We start from the raw sequence: 19,975 nt of genomic DNA, 5'->3' as shown, positions 1-19,975 counted from the left end.
TGAAGAGACTAGAGGACAGGTCTGATCTGTCTGTAGCAGTCTGTTACTGAGCCATGCTGCTGCATTTTTCTCTGGCATTTTTCTAGGGACAGATCTAACATTCACACAGTTAACATTCATGCAGGGTGAAGTTCTAGCCATGAAATGGAAGAGCTGGACTACTGAAACCATCATCCACCTCAGGGAAGCCCAAGGCACCCTCACACAGGCTACTGAAAGAAGGTACTGCTCACTAAGACTACTGAGAGAGAATAATTCAGGAACTTAACCAGATCACTCAGAAGAGTCCATCTTTTACCAGAGAAGATGGCACTGCAGCATGCAAATTCCAAAGACTTCCCTTCTGCCAGCCAGCACAACTTCCCTGCTGCTCATCTTTGCCTCAGACAATTCCAGCTTAGCAGCCATGGAGTGCTACATGTGAAGGTGTGTAGGAGCTGTCATCCACACATGACATTCAGCCAGGCTTTGACATGTGCATGCCACCCACAGAGGTCAGCAAGGGAAGAGTAGCAGAGGTGTAAATTCCCATCCAAGACATCTGACAATTGGATCAGCTCCAATCAAACTGAAATACTGGCAGGGAAGCACAATCACTGCACACCATGAGCTAGATGGAGGAGCCAAACTGGTAATAATTGTCATGAGGAGGAAAACAAATTACAGATTTTAAAGATGTGGCCTTTCAAATACAGGTTGTCTCCACAGCCATTTGTAAATTTTAGGATATACTAGAAGCATACTGTATGTAACTAACATTATGAAAGAAAGTTACCCATAGTTACTGCTGAAGGCAAGGCTTGAACATTGCTCTGTGATGGCTGATGTCCTGCTGGCTGCTACGTGCTCTCCAAGACACTAAGAAGATTTAAACCACATCACTGACAGCCCAAAGCACCAATGAGTAAACACACACATATGAGTGAGGTATTTTCTGGCCACAGCTGGCTGCAAATACACTGCCAAAAGGTAAAGACAGAGAAATGCTGGTCAGGCTGAACTGCACAGGTACCATCCATCCACTAAAGGAAGAGTGTGAGAACACTCACAGGGCTGGCTGAGGCCCAAAACAGTGAAAGTTGTTGTTTTTTTTTTACGGTTTCTCCTACATGTTTACCACTAAGCCATATGGCACAATGTAACACCCTGTAACATGGATGAATACCTCTCAGATTCCAGCCTTGGAGAGTGTTTCCATCCAAGGACTGTGCCTTTAGATCCCTCTCTTGTTCTGTTTTCCCAGGCAGGCTGGAAAGGTTTCCATGTTCAGTTCATATTGGCAGTCAGGCCACTGGATGTTCTTGGCAAAATAAATCCCGGAGGAAACTGGAAGATCTTTCCAGTTTTCTTTTCCACTCCTTATTCAGGAGTATGCACCAAATTTAACTGTTCTCATGCACTGCAAGTATTACAGGCAGAAAGTAAATTTCAGGCCTGAGAGTTCAGAATTAAAGTTTTTTTCTAATATAAAAATACATGGATAGGCAGCTACATTCATGTGGCTTTGCAGCAAAGGCACAAAGCACTGACTAGATCAGAGTTGCAAACTGACAGAAATAGAGAAAATGTTTTCACAAAAATAAATAAAGTAAACAACAATGAGCAATACACAGCTGTAAGGAGAAGAACCTATTTGCCAACAAAAGCCAGGGCTGCATTAGGAGAGCTAAATTTTTAGGACTCAAGCATTCTCCAGGCTCCTTGCAGGTTTCTGTCCCTTCTCCCTCACTGTCCCATAACAGACACGTTTGCAGGGAATACAGCAAACCTCAGTAGGAGCTGGCCAAGATAAAAATAACTGTCAAGAGTGTTATTTTATAAATCAGAGCAGTTCCCCGTTCCATTTCACTGATCATCTCCACACAATGCACCAGCATAGCTGAGCACAGAGGTGGGATGGAGCAAATGAGACTGTTCAGGTCAGCACTACTGCTGTGCTCAAACTACAGCCTTGGTTTCATTTCTAAAAAGAAATCTAGAAACAAATCCTAAGAGGAAACTGCATGTACTAACTACAGTGTGGGGGCTGCTCCTCTCATACCTCATGTGGCTATAACATTTGTCAGGTGAACAGATGAAAATTCCAGCCATGATCAGCATACTACTTACTATTTTGTTCTTCACAATTGCCTCAGAGTTTTGCAGCTGCTTCAAACACTGTTTGGCAATAGGAATCTCCAGAGAAGTAAAAGAGATTAGAAAAGTGATAGAAACAAAATTAACCATTTGCCACAGCATGATCTGTTAACAAAATCCCCACAATGTATATATTCCATTTCCTGTGTTTAACCAGAGCAGACTAAAAGTCCTGCCACGCAGACAGGAAAGGGCCTGTTCAAACAAGAGTTTAACTTAGTTGAGAGTTCTGTGGGAAGGGAAGGGAGGACCAGCCCCAGGCACCAGGGGGTATTATAGTCAAAAAAACAGTAAATATGCCTGATAAGACTACTGTTCTGTTTCTAGATCTTCCACCTCTTTCAGGATGCATTGCTTTGGCCTTTTTTTTTTTCACAGTGTTTTGTTTTCTCACTAGTGCAGCTAGGGCAATGAGAAGCCAATAAAGCTAGCCACACTTTCCTGTTTACACTGTAAATCTAGCCACTGACATCTTGTTACACTGTAAAAAATAAGCTATTGATTTACCATCCTGGCCTAGAACAAGCAACCGATGCTCAGTGCCTTGCTAGGCAGATGGCTCTGCCTACACCACTAACAACCTTTTCTGAACACATCTGCTGCCCAAGCTCAGTGCCTTCCTGTCATCTGGCTGGAGAAGAAAAACAACCCAGTTTTGTGTCATTGATAACCATGGCAAGGTAGCTTGCCTGAAGGTAGAACACAGCACTAATAAACACCTCTTTTCCCTTGAAACTGCTACAGAAGATGCAGGTAGTTGGGTCACATGTAAAGATGTGCTCTGGGCTAGTAATTTCGTACCTGATATACCACACCACCTTTCTTCCCAAACTGAGCACCTCTTATGCAGAATCTGCTTTTAGAGGTGGAAGTCTCCCTCTATTTATTTCAATTATGTATAACAAATTTAGAAAAATATGATTCAAGATTCAATAGTGGTGGCAGCCAGAGTCCTCAAAGAAACTGATGAGCAGATGAGAGGAAAAACCTCACTCTGAGCTCCTGGGGTACCTCATCCAACATATCAACAATGCTGCTTGACACTTAGTACTGATTCATTGCTGTTCAGATTTTATTAAAATATGGCATAAGGGGGAGCTTATTTTGGTAACACAGCTGTGTTACACTACCATTTCAGTAAGGCCTGCCATTCCACACCAGGAGTGGGCCAACAAGGGATTTTGAAGCCATGCCAAGGGGAAGCACTAAAATGCCAATGAATTTTATCCAGAGGAAAACAGGACCACACAAGTCCCAAGATACAACAACCTATGTACTTTATAGAGTCCCCAACAGTGTTCTGTACCCAAACAAAGCAGAGCTACTGTACAGGCAGCAGCTCTCAAAGCAAACTACTGGAGGTCCTTGTGCTCAGCAGGTCACAAAGTAGTTTCATACAGTACCTTTGCATCAAGGCCAAGAACTGAGTTCTTGTAGCTCCTTAATACTGCAAGGAGAGCTGTGGATATGCAGAGGCACAGGGAAGCAGGCAGGATCAGAGCCTGGCTGCCTGCACAGACAATTCTTCAAGGGTATTCAGAAGCTGTAATTCAGATCAGCTGTTGCAGGAGAAGAGGGCAAAGCAGGAGGAGGGAGGACTTAGCTGTGGAACAGCTTTCTCTGCTGCAAGCCCTACAGAAACCTTTGCACTACTGCTGTACTGCAGATCATGGAGCTAAGGACAATGCTAAGTAGTGAGGACAAATTCCCAGGCAAGTCACTGAATAAATGGATTTTTGGGAGGGGGTATCCCCACACACCCCCTTCCAGCACAATACCTTCTCTTTCCCTAAGGGTGAAGTAAGCTTGTTAGGGAAACACTCTGGACAAAAAGTGTCAAGAAAACACAAAATATATATAACAAGTGTGGGTAGAAGATTGATCAGTTGTCCCAACTATCTGGGAACAGGATTTGGCTTGTTCCATAACCCAGGCTGAACCCAAGGAATCCACACTAGACACCTACTGAGCAGTCTGCACAGAAGGATAAGATTTTAAAAGATTAACCAGTACAGAATGGGCACTCATATACAGAGCAGGCACAGTTGCTGCTGATGCTTGCTGCTGTTAACACATTCATTTCCAAAATCCATTGCTGGTTAAAAAATAAAAAAAATTCTGAGCAGCTATTGCAGTGCATAACACAAGCCAGAAGCAGAGCTAGAGAACCAGTTTACCCCAAATGAACTAGTTCAAAGAAAGAAAATGGTAATAAATATATGGAAGCAAAAGAAACACTTTCTCAATGTGGCTTTAGAGTTACTTTCTCCTTTAATTTCCAGTGGCAACCCCCGCCCAAAGGAGCCAGACAACCATTGCCCAAGATGAAGCACTGAAATACCAGGAGTGATAATCACAGTGGCCTGACACTGGCACTTAAGTCCTGCTTCTGATTTCAAGTCTGAAAAAAATAAATCAATTATTTACCAGAATTATGACCTACTTAGCAGATAATAGCCTGGGATCTCCTCCTTCCCCTCTTTACAAGAAACGATTTTGCTAGAGAACAAAGAACTAAATAGGGAAGTAAGGGGGAGTAACTGGAACAGGGTCTGTCTTGCATGAACTCTCAACTCCCAGCAGTACCATCACATCAACAGTTGTTGAACAGTCCCAGGCAGCTCCCAGCAGACAGGTGGTCATCAGAACCATCTCACACTGTGTCAGGGACCACTGAGCTGCTCACCAAAGCACTCAAACCCCTTGGCTTAAAAGCATTTTGTGCTCAGCCAAAGCATAAGCAGGCCTGAATGCCTGTGACTGGCACCTGAACAGTGGCTTTGGAAACCCTGAGAATTCCACGTTCTGCATGAACTGACACTGAAATCTGTAGTTTGACAGCATAGACTCTGCAAATCCAAGAACCACTAAGAGAAGCTTTATGGAGGACCCCTACAGCTATAATGAGAAAAACTTCAAATGTTTGAGACAAAATCCAAATTCTTCAAGCCACAGAGCTTCCAAAAGTCCTTTATGTGGGGCAAAAGATAACAGAATTTCATGCTCAAATGCATTACAAGTACAAATATGGTCTCAGCATTTTGATCAAGCACCTTACAAAGAATACAGACCTACATGAATCTTTGGCCTCATACAGTTAAAAATAACAGACGTGGGGAAATACAAATTCACCTCAGTCTGAATTGCACTGGGAGATGGTTTCACCCCACCTACACCCCAACAACTGATTTAGGAATGATCTCAACCTTATATAGCCCAGAGGCATGTCTGGAAGCAGACAAAAATCTTAGTTGGCATAAACTGCTTACTGGAAGAGGATCCATCACTTGACAACAGAAGAAATCCTCACATTTATGCTACCCCCATTAGAGGGAGAGGATCCAGGCCATGGTTTGTGACTTGGCTGGACCATTCTGGATGGGAAAAAGCTTAACCAGGCACAGACCCTTACTCTGAATTGAGTAAATTGTATGTACAGCTAATTGCTGTGCCAGTAACAGAGCACACACCCAGAAGGATGGCTGCTGTCCTCCACATAGCACAGCTGTGGCCTGCTGGCTGCTCTAAAGCTTAGCTGCCTTCTATCTTTTATTCCTTTTATAGGAATGTATTTATTTATTTTATTCTGTTGTCTTTCATATCAAGTTTGGAGGCAGTCAAACATTCTGAGTGAACACTTCAGAGAAAAGCCTAACCCTATTTAAATGGAATAAATGTACAACCAGAAGCAAGTAAAACACAACAGGGGAAAATAAAGGAACACTTGTACATCAGCACTATATTTAGATACTGCTTTCCTAGGACTTTTACAGAAACTTGGAAGATGTGTTGTGTTGATGCTTAGTCCAGCCCCAAAAAGCTTCAAGCAATTTGACACAGCCCTGAAATAGAAGTTCTGACTTCTCTGACCACAAGCTGCACAGAGCAGACACTGTTCAGCAGCACAGTAACTGTTTTCTACAAAACCTCTGCATGCCACTACGTTTCCTGGATTAATGCTTCACTTTAATTTTCAGCAGCATTTTAAACAAAACTGCACTGTCTGACAGACTCACACATTTGGATAGGTTTGACGTAACTGAAAAATTAGTGGGACAAAACAGAATTCTTGTCAATATTACTACAGCAAAAAGAAGTACTACTCACAAGCTGCTGTGTGGGACTAGCTATCCAATGTGCCAAGCAGGGCATCCACTCCCATACAGTGGAAAGTTGGTTCCTGCCTCAAGAGCAGGGTTTAGCCAGAATGGAAGGTGGATAAAAAAACGCCAAGCATTAAGTTGGGATTTGTTTTTTCCCCAGAGTGCTTCATGCCACAGTACAGATTCCACATTGTTCCTAAATTGTACCCACCCAGTACAGTGGGTACCTTTTTTACTACAAAAGTTGCATGTGGCAGTGGAAATCCTGTTCAGAATATCACTGTCATAAAACAACTACAACTTTCAAGAGGCTCCTTTTCTGTCCCAAATACTCATTTCTTGTCCTAAACCCCCCCCCAAAAAAAAAACCAAATCAAACAAACAAACAAAAAAACCCCCAACCACACAACAAACAAAAAACCCCAAAGCAAACAAAAAGACCCAGTCCCCATAGTGAATATTGAAAAGAAGGAAGTTATCTTGGGAAGGTCATTTAAAATAGGAGTACAGAACATGAGGCTAAATTTTTGGGACCCCACTGATACCTCAATAAGTTAAAATAATTAATGAAAACACAACTTAGACCCAAGCTACTTAAACCAATTTTAGCCTAGATCCTTGACCAAAAAGCTTTCAATCAAAAAGTTCAGACTATAAACTATGAAAGTATAACTAAATGGCTGGTGTTAGAGATGTCCCAGAGAATGACATTAAGAATGGAAGAAACACAGTTCCCCCAAAAGAGGTGACAAATGTCCTCAGACACTTTATTCTCTTAATAATCAAAACCATTTTAAAGGCTTTTGGACCACAAGTGGCTAGACACAGAAGGAGCTACAGGAAGTGAAACATGCCTCTTCTATCCTAAAATAAAAATGGGCTGGAGCTTAGTACCAACTGATAATTTTATAAAGGGCAAGCTGTCATTTAGCAGCAGCCCAGTAGAGATGAAAAATGATGGAATAGGCTCATTTTTGTTTATGGGTTTGTTTTTAACAGATGTGAATGACAGAAGAGAAACCAACAAGGCATAACATACACTCCTTTTGTGTATTACTCCTTAACAGCCAAGAAACACTTATCTATGTGTATTAATGAATCTTACCTCAAAGCTTCCATGAAGCTCAGGGCTAAATTCAGTGAGCCAGGTGGTAACTTCCTAGGTGAAGCCAATTTACCCTTGTGACCACCAGCTACCTCTCAAAGATTCAAGAACTCAATCCTCAGTTTTATGTTTCTTGCCTCTGATAAGTATGCCCCCAGCAGCACAAGGATCCATGCTCTGTCCAACTCTATTGCAAGATTAGGTCCAGCTTCTTCTCTGCCTATGATTGGCATCTGATGTTGACAAATGAAAGCAGAATAGGAAGGGGCAAAAAAAGTACAGCTGACCTTTGCCAAATCATGGCATCACAAACTGGATGTTAAGCAAAGGACTTGGATCCTCAGCCTTAAGTCACTACCCCTATTCTCCTCTAGTCAGTACAGGACCTGACAACTGCCAGGTTCCTCTTCCAAAGCAGGGAAATTTAATCTTAAACCAAACCTCAGGTCATGCACACAAGCTGTTCTGCCTTAAAGAGGCACAAAGGGTCACAGGAGCAAAGACAGTGTGAGTCTCAGGACCTGCAGTACTCACACAAGGGACTATTTTAAGAGAGTTATCACAAAGTATTCCTGCTGCTGTTTTGTCTTGGATATAAGGACTTGAGCTGAACATGTGAACCCCTTTCCATGGCTGCCTCCCTCCCACAGGGAAGGATGAACACTGACTGAAAGGTGCCTAGTGAAGAGCAGCCACTATTCCTTTTCAGTTACTGCTCCTTGGAAACCAAATTCCCTATGGGACCTGGCAAAAAGCCAAGAGTGAAAGGCAAAATTTAGTAACAGCAGGATCTGCAGCACAGCAGTCTCACAGTGCACAGACTTTGCTAACGGGATTACTGGCTATCAGCCACTCTCAGAGGGGGCTCTTTATATGAGGCTGGCACTTCTCCCAGCAGAAGGTGTCAGGGGATGACACAGACACTGGGTAACAGAGGCATAACAACCCAGCATGGATCCACTATGGATGAATCCCCTTCAAGAATCAGGGAAAAGCAGTCACTGCAACAGAGGGTCTTGTCAGATGACAGTGTTAACTCAACAGCTACTCTACAGTGTACCAAATGGTGCTTAACCCCAGAGCACCCCTAAATACAGGAGCTTAAACCTTCCTCCTCCAATCCAGGGCAGACAAATGGCACAAGTGGAACCAGCATGTACCAGGGAATCACATGTCTCAGCATCCCATGAACTAGTCTCCCAGGGACACTATTGATCAGTCCAATTTCTCACCAGGTGCATCTAAGAAACCAGCAGACACCACTGGCACATTGGAACACAGGCAGTCAGGTTATGCCTTATACCAAAGAATGTGGAAAGATGTGCTCTAGCAGGCACTGAGAAAACCTGTGTGTTCAAAAGACAGGTGTTTAAACCTACCTCTCAGCAAAAACTCAAAATGACCATATTGCAAAATAAGCTTTCCTCTGGATATACAATTTCTTATTCAAACCCACTCACCTTTCAGGCATATATAAATAGTCCAGAATTAAGCTGTCTCTCCTAGTTACAGCATTTTCTCTCTAATCTGCCCTCTAGGTAGGACAGGCTTGCTTCTCCCCACTGCTTCTCTCTAACCAGAATATAAAGCTGCTTTTTGACTGGTGTCCTCCAAGAACCTTGGACTTCTCTTGCTTAGCCCACACAGTCTGCCAGCAAGTCAGGGATAGAAAAGTTCTTTCATGTTAATATTTCTTTTTCACTGCCCCAAGCATTTTTTGTAAAACAAGAAGAATTCTACCCCATATAACTGTACAGATGCAAGGATACTTAACTTGCAACACAGCAAGTTGCCCTGTGCAGCTTGATAAGAAACTATGAAGAGGACACATCCAGTAAATTCTCATATCTTAATTCTGTTAATAATCCACTTTTCTTACTGAATGCTGTCCATACATTACTGAGATCCTAAGAATGCAGCAGCGTGGGTCGTGTACACAGCACTCCACATCTGGAAGCCTGCAAACAATGGGAGGTCAAGGCTGCATCATGGGCCAGGAAGCTTTAGGCATCATGCAATCAGCTCACCAAGTTTTGTGGTTTAGTGCCTAGCCTCAAAATACCACGTTCCAAATTTGAACCTACCAAAACCAGCTCAACTAATAGGCCCAAGTGCTGTTTATAAAATATATACCTAAGAGATCAAGAAGAGGGAAACCAGAATCCATGAATAGAGGCTTTCATATGTCAGAAGTTGGGTATTTTAAATCCCCTAGTAATTGAGTTCAATAAAAGGGAAGAAGGGAACCACCTTGAACAAGACCCTCCTGCCTGTTTTCTTTAAATGGTAACAGGTTCCCATTTAATTTCACCACATGTAACTGAAAACCAGCATAATCCACTACTACAGCTACTTATTTTATATATTTAATGACTTACAACACAACAGGGCTAATCAAACCTATTCCCCTGTTTCCAGTGTAGGCTTTCCCCTCTGTTCTCATGCTGGATATGAGAAGTATTAAGTGCAATGGCATCCAGTGCCAAAAACTCTTCCAATTCTTTAAATAGGAGAGCCTATGAGAGTGATCCTACAGAGCAAGGCACTCAATCAGTGCTGAAAAGAGTCTGCACATGGAAAAAGAAGTGGTCTTTTTTCAGATGTCATTACTTGTAAGAAATGGAGCACAGACATCTTGCATCTTACTGACGGGAAGAAATGGAAGAAAAGATTGAAGAAAAAGGCTTGAAATAGAAATTATAAAAAAACAGTTGCTTCCAGTGGAAACCCATCAAACAACCTTTTTCTGTGCAAGCAAACAATCCCAATAATTTCTGAATGCTCCTTCAATATCCCAGCCAAAGAATCAGGAATTTCTAGCTACAGAGATTTTTTACTGCATTAGAGGAATTGAAACCTTTTTCCTCCTTACATGGGGAACACATTTAATGTCATCTGTGTAATACATTATACATCTGAGTTAATGCCTCTCCAGGCAGAAGTTAATGGCTGATCATGGTAACATAAGAATTATATCAAAGTTCCACCACAAAGGACAAAACTAACTTAAAGGGCAATAGCCTTGGACTGAGGGAGCTAGAGCTGAAAAATAGGAGGACTAAGGCTTAGTTCAGGCATGCTTGTGTCTGCAAGGAGAGGAACAAAAATTTAAACAGAAGAGACAAAGAATGGTGGAAGAGCTGGTGACAGAGAATTCAATCCAGAGCAAGGAGAAGGTGGCTTCTTTAAGAATGACAGCTGGAGAAAGGAAGTCCTGGCATGCAGGAAATCCAAGCCAGAAACACCTTCGAGAACTGCTGTAAAAGAGGAGTATTCCAGTAACTTAAATTTGATTGGTTATAACATTACAGCTTTCTGCATGCAATCATACTGCTCTGGAAATGGGCAAAACCTATTAGTACTTCCAGTATCCCTTGGACAGTTTATTATTCATGAGAATGAGGCAAAAGGAAGTTGTACTTCTCTGTATCTTGCAGATGTATGAAGTCTGACTGAAGGAAAAACAAAACAGCAATCACTGAAAAAATGTCTAGTAACCCCTGGTGCAAGGTTTGACAGCACAGCACCATGGTTACTAATACAATACAAGGCACAAAATCCTGCTCTATACCTAATCCCTTTGTGTTTAATGATCTGTGACAGCAACTCCTTTCATGCAACAGGGATGAGCATTTTAGCAATGTGGCTGTTTGTCAAACATCAAGTTTTTCCATTAATTATATCTTTCTGAAATGTATTGATGTGATAAAATTATTTTTTGCATCCCTCTTAGGACGTGACAGAAAGACAACAGCAAAGGAGATCAGGGTGTTTGGTTTTGCAAGTGAAAAGTTAAAGCTCTAGGAAGAACCTGATTAGTATCCAGTAGTGCCTTGGCTTCCTCAATTTTTATATTGAAATGGTATCTACTTATACTAAGAACTTTAAAAGTTAATATATATATATATTTGGACATTTTTGGGCAAAAGTCAGTTATTACAGGTAACATGAGCTCAACTTCTCTTAGGCTAGCTGCTTGCCAAAAAGTACAGGCACAACAAATCAATTTTCATAGCAGGGAGGATTTGGTAAGTGAATTAGGGACATCTTCATAGCTAAGGACCAAATTATTCAATTGCAAAGAGCAGAAATTTCAAAACATCTTTCAGGAACCACTTTCGGAGACAAGGAAAATTAGACACCTTTAAATTACTATATAAACAGGCAAAATATACTGCCATACACAATAGCACAACTTCAGAGTTACATAAATCCAAGATCCCCAAAATCCTACACAAAATGAGATCATCACAGCAGCAATGCACTATACTCTTCTGGTTGCCATGCTTTACTCCTCTTTTACCCTTCCTACTCCAATCCTTTGACGAAAGTTTCTGCAAGAGCATGGAGAAAAAAACTGCATGAGTCAAAAATCAATAGTTTCTACCACACACACTCCCTTTAGCTGTGTTTTCATAGATGCCAGTCCCAGCACCTAATCTTCAGACAAGCTTACACAGACATTGACTTGGCATCTTCTTGAGCACCTAAATGCCTTATTATTTTGGGGCCTTACAGGTAAAAAGGTCACTGTATGAGAACATTCTTCTCTCAAGTACCTTCCTCTTCTCTTAAACTCTTTGGACTCTCTTCAGGCCACTGCTCTGAAGTACATCACCACAGCTGCTGTCAAGGTATTGCAGCATGAGGAAACTTAATAAAGACAAAGATTAAACCAGCTCCTGCACTGATACCTTTGCTCACACATAGAGACTGTGTAAAGACAACCTGGAACCTCACTGTCTACACTGAGCTGAAACCTGTGATGCACACTCCTACAGAATGACATTTAGATAAATAAATAAATAAAAGTAAGTCTGGAGAATTATGCTCTTTGACCTCCAGTACATACGATCAAACTGCTGGTTGGCCTGAGTACTTTCCTCTACTCCAGAATCTCTGTATTTGCAGTGGGAAAACAGCTGGGTCTCTCCCATACCTCAGCAGACCAGAAATATAGCTTCACCCATTTGATACCAATCTTAATTATCTGGTGACTTTTTTTGTTTTCTCCAATCAGTCACCCCATTTAAGTCAAATTCTGGGTTTTCCTGTTGATAAGAGCTGGGATGAACTGCTTCAGCCTGGCTTCCTCTAGGACACGTGGGGAGGCAAGATAAGCCCTCCCCTTCAGTGAGTGCTGACCACAGATAAGCAGAGGGGCTTTATTATTTCCACCTGGTCTCTACCAACAGACCACAAGCAAGAATAATCTGAAAACCTGACAGGTTGAGGAGTAAAAGAAGCAAATGCTTTTTCAGCAAGTCTCAACTTGCCAACAAGGTTAAAGCAACTGGGAACATTATTTTAGGGCCAGGAAGTAACAAAATCTTAAAATTCCACAGGAAAGAAAATTAGTTCTCCTCCCTAGTAAAACTGAGGGCTACCAGCTGATATGCACAGCCATTCTTTGGAGGGCAACACTTATTGGTAAAGCTTTTTAAGGCAGCCTTTACCCAAATGAGTTCTCTTCAGCACAAAGGAATTTGAAGACCACAGTCTAATAGATGAGGAAGCTTTGCCCTCTCACCCTTTGAAGAGGGATATAGGTAGCAACACTTAAAAGTGTCAAAGAGGGGACTGAGCAAAAAAAGAAGAGAGGAAGGACTTAAAAATATACTGTAGTCCTAGTGTTTCAACAAATGCCAGGAAATTACACAGTCCTGCCTCTTATTTTGTCCCAAAATACAATGGTATGATTTAAGAAGGGTGTGTGAAAAGTTCTTTGGTGCACCTTAACTGTGTATGCTGTTGCCCACAGGCAGAGAAACTATACTCCAAACAGTGTAAAGTCTTGGTATCTTATGATCTACAGCTATAATGGAACAGATGCACTTTTAAAATTTGTTGTTTATTTTTTTCTATCTTGTAACCATGTTACCCTGCAGATCTTTCTAGAGAAAAGTTTGTCCCCTGGAAAAAAAAAAAAAAAAAAAAAGAAAAAATTACAGCCCAGATGATTAACCAAATTCCTACACCCATCTCAGCAACTGTGTTTCTCATTTATGCTCATACACTGCATTCTCCAATTCTTTCAAGTTGTTGCCACATTCCTAAAGACAGCTCTCAGCATGGCAACTGCCATGATGAAAGTGGAGTACCATCTTTAGACTTCAGATGAAATAAGGTCTCAGAAACAAAATGCAAGAAAACAAGTCTGTACTATCAAACATTTGGAAACCCTTAGTGAAACAGCTGAGACAATGTTTCTGCACTGGAAGAATGTGCTCTTCATCAAAATGCTGCCTAGTTCTTTTTCTGTAGATTTTTCTATGGTACTGCTTCCAAGCTGGTTTGTCCTGCTAAATCCAACCCTATGTTAGTCAGCACTGATCTTCACCAGATAATCTACATTTCAGAATACTTCTAATCTGAACTCCCAAGGTGATTTCTACACTTAATTAACTGAAAAACTTACTGTGGACCTAAATATTTACAGCTCTAGTCACAGAAACATTTTGTCCTAATGAAAAGTTTGAGGTATTTGTGGGCCAGGACAAAGAAACACAAAATCTTGTTACTAAAAATAGATTCTTGTAATTAATTTGAGAAAGGTTTTTTTTTTTTACTGAAGCCAGTGGGACCAGAAAGCATGGTTAGAACACCAAAAAGTCAAATAGTTGGGTGCTTTGGAGCTTGTCCTCCTTAAGAGACAAGGAAGTAATCTGCAAAATAATCCAATTTATAACACAACAAAATCACTCTTCTAGAAACAGAAATACATAAAGCAAGATGCTCTCAGTATGTACAAGCAGGCACAGCCAGGGTATCTGCAAATCATTTGACAAGTTGTAATTCTGTACAATGTTTCTGTAAAACAAAGCACTTAAGTAAGCAGACTGAAATATTTTATTTAGTCAGTGTCCTCCCAATGGTGTGCTACAAGGCTAGCTGTCAATTTAGAAAAAAAAGAAACATTATTTTATTTAAAATAGAATGAAGAAACACAACTAAAATAAGCAGGAAAAGTACCCTTTAGTGAGGCAAAGGAGTAACCCTGGGGCAAGTCATTGAAAACAGGTTTAGATTTTTTTTTTCATAGAATTGGCTGGGTTGGAAGGGACCTCAGAGATCATCAAGTCCAACCCTTGATCCACTCCTGCTGCAGTTCCCAGCCCATGGCACTGAGTGCCACATCCAGGCTCTTTTTAAATATCTCCAGGGACGGAGAATCCACCCCTTCCCTGGGCAGCCCATTCCAATGTCTGAGCACCCTCTCAGTAAAGAAATTCTTTCTAATGTCCTACCTAAACCTCCCCTGGCACAACTTGAGACCTCTTGTGCCCTCTTGTCTTGCTGAGAGTTGCCTGGGAAAAGAGACCAACCCCCCCCTGGTTCCAACCTCCTTTCAGGGAGTTGTAGAGAGTGATGAGGTCTCCCCTGAGCCTCCTCTTCTCCAGCCTCAACACCCCCAGCTCCCTCAGCCTCTCCTCATAGGATCTGTGCTCCAGTCCCTTCACCAGCCCAGTTGCCTCCTTTGGACCTGCTCCAGGACCTCGATATCCTTCCTAAACTGAGGGGCCCAGAACTGGACACAGGACTCGAGGTGTGGCCTCACCAGAGCTGAGTACAGGGGCACACTTGTCACACTGCACACACAGGATGCTCAGGTGCTACACAAGCAGCACACTGTGCAGCATACACAGATGAGGAAGACCACACTACACACACCAGTAGGTAACATACACCATGCAATTAAATATTTAGGGAAATTAGGACCTGCATGCAGCTCTGCAGGAGCCCTTGCCTCCTTTCACTGACTCTGGAAGAGAAGGTACACATTAGCCTTTGCACAGACTCTTCCCTGAGGAAGGGTGACTTTCACCTTCATGACAACATTCACATGGGTACTTGTGGCAGAGGAAGATGTGAGGCTCCAGGTGACCAAACCACTCCACACAAGTCTTGCACACTCAGCAAGCAGGAGAAAGTTCTGCAGTCACAAAAACTTACAGGGTGACAGCTCTTATGGCAACTAAAAAAACTCACATGATACACACACATATGGACAATACTGGATGCCAAAACAATGAAGTAGATTGTGGATCTTTTCTTGAACAGAGTTGTGAAGGAACCTGCACTTAATGCACTGCATAGAAGTAAAGAGAAAAGGCCTTACTGCTGAACCATTCCATATTCAGAACATCGTGATAAAAACACCACCACCAACACCCCCCACACTCTGAAAGACTTTTAAAATTATTTATAATGTCTGCATAGCAAACTGTAATCCTATCTTTTACAGCATATGTAATGGAGTGTGTCTGTCTCACTTGTGGACCATTATAAAACCAGATTTCCTAGAGATGGAACCTCCCAGCATTGCTACAGTAGAGCAAGTAAGACCAGACTACAACAGCTACCCAGTAAGACACATTATGCAGGCACAAAAATGGTGTCATTCACCAACTTGAACATGCATTTTTCTGCAATCACAGCTTATTAAGGCTGCAGTCATAACACAGTTATTCAACAAATTCCGAAGACATTAGCCTCCTGGAGAGTCTGAAGTAGTTTTTTGCCACTAGAAGAACCAGCTGCCTGAGGATTACTGCAGTGACAAAAACCTCTTCCCCCTACATCACCTTTAAGTGACAAGCAAGGGCATCAGATTGAAGAGACAATGGATGAGCCATGAGTCTGTTTAAGTAGACATCTATGGAATGCCAGAGTGACAAAGAGATGGTTCTAGAAGAGATTACACCAGGGGAAATGCAGGCTGGAAAGGACAGATGCCAGTTCAAATGAAGAAGCTGCCTGATGATAGGCCCCCCCAGAGTCACAGATTACAAACTGCCACTGGGGAAAAAAGTGGCACGTTACATGCTTTAGATGCTGCTTCTCCAACATATGGAATTCAGAAATTCTGTAGGTATTTCTCCAGCCTTAGTTCTGACCACAGCAGAACTGCATTCCCAGAGAGGAGTGAACACCAAAAGGCAGGAAGGAGCAAATGGCTCCTGGCAGGAGAGGTCACAGCTTGCCAGTCCAGTTGGACCACGCTGTGAGAACATCAGGCTGCTGTACCAGCACTGGAAGTCTGGCTACTTGCTCACAGATAAGTCACCTACTGAGGCCTTTCCAAAGTCAGTTAATAAATCACCCTTGTCTCAGACCAGTTTTCAGTTTCAGTACGAAGCTTGATCTTAATTAAACAGTAAGATAGGACTGATAAAGAACAGTAAACCAAAGGATGGAGATTTTCCATCAAGATATTTTATTAATTTTCTTTTATAAATCTAGCCTTGCAGCTAAAAGAGGGCACAGTTTCCCATGAAAAAGGTATCCCCAATTAACCACCATAAGGGAACAAACTTAATCAGTCGTAACTGATTAAAAGATTCTAGAGTCAGACTTAAATAAAAGCTGTCATACTCTGCAGGCCAGCTTCTTTAGAGCAAAAAGAGTTTTATTTTTGTCATGTTCACATGCACAAATCAACATGTAAGACATGAACTGGATTTCAGCACTGGTACTACAATCTAAATTCAGGAGCTTTGAAGAACCTTCTTTTCCAGAATTTCAGAGGTGCACATGACTCATTTAAATTTTTGAGGTTAGAGTACATTCCCAGATACTTCTAGCCCATGCAGGAAATCCATACTCCCCTAAACAAATTTATGGGCACTTTCTGGCCAGTATTTCAGCAGTTAAAGAACTAGGAATGTAAAGTGTGCTGCGACTTGAACTCTGGGTGTGGTTACAACTAAGCTGAAGGAAAGAAACAAGCCAATGCAAGAACCATCTCCTGCTTTGCCCAGGATATATAAACAAATTAAATTAAAACCATAAACTGTGATAAGAGATACTAAGTGTCAAAGTGAGTGGCACAGGCTTCAGATGTGCAGAAGTTACAGAATTGACTGCACCTGAGGACAGGCAGCCATCCTTCTGTTCCTGTTGATTAGTAATTTCTTGGCAGCTGATGCATGAACCTTAACAGCAAAGCAAACAAGAAAAAAAATCAGTTTTTCTCCATCTTCAGAGCTATCAACAAATCTCTGTCCAAGCAGTAATTTTCTCAAGCTTTATAAACCCAAACTATATTTCTGTAATAAGGTGACAGTTTTCTTCTTAAAACACAAGCAGAAAATTGTCACGTTTTGTTATCCTTAGCTCACTCCTTTGTAACCGGAGATACCACACTCTCCAGTACCTAAACACAAGGATTACAGACAGAAAATCTTTCTGTTATCAAAGATGATTGCCTCTTTACCACAGCTTTACACAAAGAACTTCTTTGCATTGCTATCACAATCAAAAATAGTATTGTCTTCCACACTCCTCTCTACTTACCACCCTCCAGCTTTCCCCATCTCAACAAATATGGATGAACAAAGTCTGCCTGCACACATCAATTTCTAACAGATTCCAAACAGATCCAAGAGGCTGTCAGTCAGAGCTGAACTTCCAGCCTCCAAGCCATTTTCAGTCTAAGAAGAAACAGACTTTCTTGTATACACGAATTTGCTGCATTGTTGTTCAGAATGTATAACTAAAAATACATTTCTACAGTAGGTTTCTTATGAAAGCCATTAGCCTTTGAAGGGGATTAATACTTGCAAGTCATAGGGTTCCACTAAGACAATGCCCAGAACTTTTGAAAAGCAAAACAGACCCCCAAATCCTTCCCTTGAAAACAAAAAAGCCTTGTTCCTGACACACAACGACCCTGACAAAGGCATTTGTACTCTAAAATCAATTTACAGTTCTTGCACAAGCAGATCTGTGTAGCTGGCAGAGGAAATCCCAACTTGCTACATTGGGCAGAAGACCCACAAGCTTTGTAGTGTCTATGCTGTGGGAGGAATCCTTCCTGTTGTTTTGTTCTTCAGCAGATAAAAAAAATCTGAAATTCTTCCCAATTCCCAAGAAAGCAGCACCACGGTGCTCATCCCCCCCACAACTTCCTCTTCTACCAAGCACCTGTAGCAGAGTGTAAGTTTCAAAAGCACTGCTGAGCCATCAGCTGTGCCCATGAAGCAAGCAGACAGACATCTTTTGTGCCTCCCTCATTTGGCAGCTGCAGGGGAGAGGTGTGGGGGCTGGGAGGAGGGTGTTCTGCCCTAACACACCCAGGGGAGAGCATCAGCAAGCAAGGAAAAAAGAACTCAAGAAAACAGGAGAGGCAAAAGAACAAGTACACAGATGCCCATGTATTGACATCCTCACCCTCCTTTCAGAGTGCAGTTACTTCTTTGGAGGGCTGATTTTAATGCAGGGGAAATTCCAAGTACACCTAAGGCTGGAGAATTTAAAACAGAAAAAGTGAAGTAGAGTACAACCGTGCCTGCCTGCAGCCTTTCAGTGATAAGGAGAGGAGAAAAGCCTGTCTGACAAAGCATCTTAGTCAGCCACAGTAACCCACAGTTCCCATCAGTCAGCCTTTGACAAGATCCAGGTGACAAACAACTGGAACAAACCAGAAGCCATTGAGCACTATGCCAGAACTGGCAAGAAGCTGGAGGACCTCAGTCCTACCCCACCACCAAGCAGATTCCACAGTGGGGCTTGCAACAGGATCCCATAGCACAGGCAACAGGTGGATCAGAGCAAGTGGCAAGTGAAAAAGCCAGAGAGGGGGGGCAGCAGCTGAACAGGTGAAAGCTCTCAGCAGACTCCAGCTGGGAGGGGGGTGGGAGCACCAAGCCAATCTGTGGAGCAGGAAAACCACAGTTTGCCACAGAGCCAAATCCTCCAAGGTCAGTCCTTAAAACGTAAGAGAAAATTGTAAGCAAAACTAACATAAGAATTGTGAGAGGGACAATAGCAGAACCTATACAACATGTTTGCATAATATTTACTTTTAGTAGGAACACACCACATGAGTGTTCCCTTCTTGAAACTCTTCTGCACCTTCCTCAGGTTTTCTGTGTTTCTCTAGCTAAACAACCACTAACCCTCTAAAACTCAAGCAGCAAAACTCAGATGTGTGCACACCACACTCCTCTCAGACTCTGGCCTATCCTGCCATTTTCAAGCTAAGTACAGAGTTACAGCACAACTCAGTTCATTAACACCAGCTCAGCTTTGACAGCACCTTCTGTTTTTCAATACAGTCAGCTGGTCTACCAGCTGTTTTCTGCATGCACCATCAAAAACTTAAGAGGCAGGGCAGGCAGCAGAAGTTTGAGCACCAAATTCCTGGATTAACAGGGGTCAGATGGGGCAAATACATAAGCAGCAGCACTCTGAGGAAGTCAGTAATAGAAGCAGAGCTGCACAGAGCCCACAATGCAAGAGCCAGCAAAATGGTGTTTCTCAAACTTTTAACATTTACAAACATACAAGTAGTAGCTAAAACTCCCTATAAATATAGAAAGGTAAATTTCTCTAATACTGATTTAATTACAGATAAATAAACACTGCTATAGATCCATCCTCCACCAAAAGAAGTCATAAACAAACAGGAAATAAAGAGGCAACTCATACCTTTCTTGTATCACTTTATGGAGCCCAGACTCTCCAGCATCCAAGTTGCTACCACATGCCATGCAGATGCTGCCAATGACCAAACATCACCTATCAGTTCATGCAAACAGGTAGGAGACCACTTCTTCCATTAAACAGGCTCCACACTGGAACAAAAGGCTCAAAGTACTGATCCATATACCTTATCTTCTCCTTCTAG

The 19,975-nt window shown here is 42.1% G+C and overlaps 1 protein-coding gene across 5 annotated transcripts in view; it reads right to left on the bottom strand.

Moving 5' to 3' along the window:
• BCR (BCR activator of RhoGEF and GTPase) overlaps positions 1 to 19,975 on the bottom strand; it is a 100,207-nt gene that overhangs the window by 56,562 nt on the left and 23,670 nt on the right. Inside the window, exon 1 of one of the 5 annotated variants that reach the window (XM_071763233.1) lies at positions 19,777 to 19,800. The exons of 3 other annotated variants lie outside the window; for them this stretch is intronic. The gene's annotated coding sequence lies outside the window, so the exon portion shown is untranslated. Of the gene's footprint in view, positions 1 to 7,344; positions 7,509 to 19,776; positions 19,801 to 19,975 lie in introns of those variants that run through there. One more of the 5 variants, XM_071763232.1, reaches the window with a different exon arrangement.

Source organism: Heliangelus exortis, chromosome 19 (genome assembly GCF_036169615.1).
Source record: "Heliangelus exortis chromosome 19, bHelExo1.hap1, whole genome shotgun sequence".
NCBI lineage: Eukaryota > Metazoa > Chordata > Aves > Apodiformes > Trochilidae > Heliangelus > Heliangelus exortis.
The sequence above is the reverse complement of the archived record's forward strand: the minus strand, read 5'-3'. Positions and strand labels throughout refer to the sequence as shown.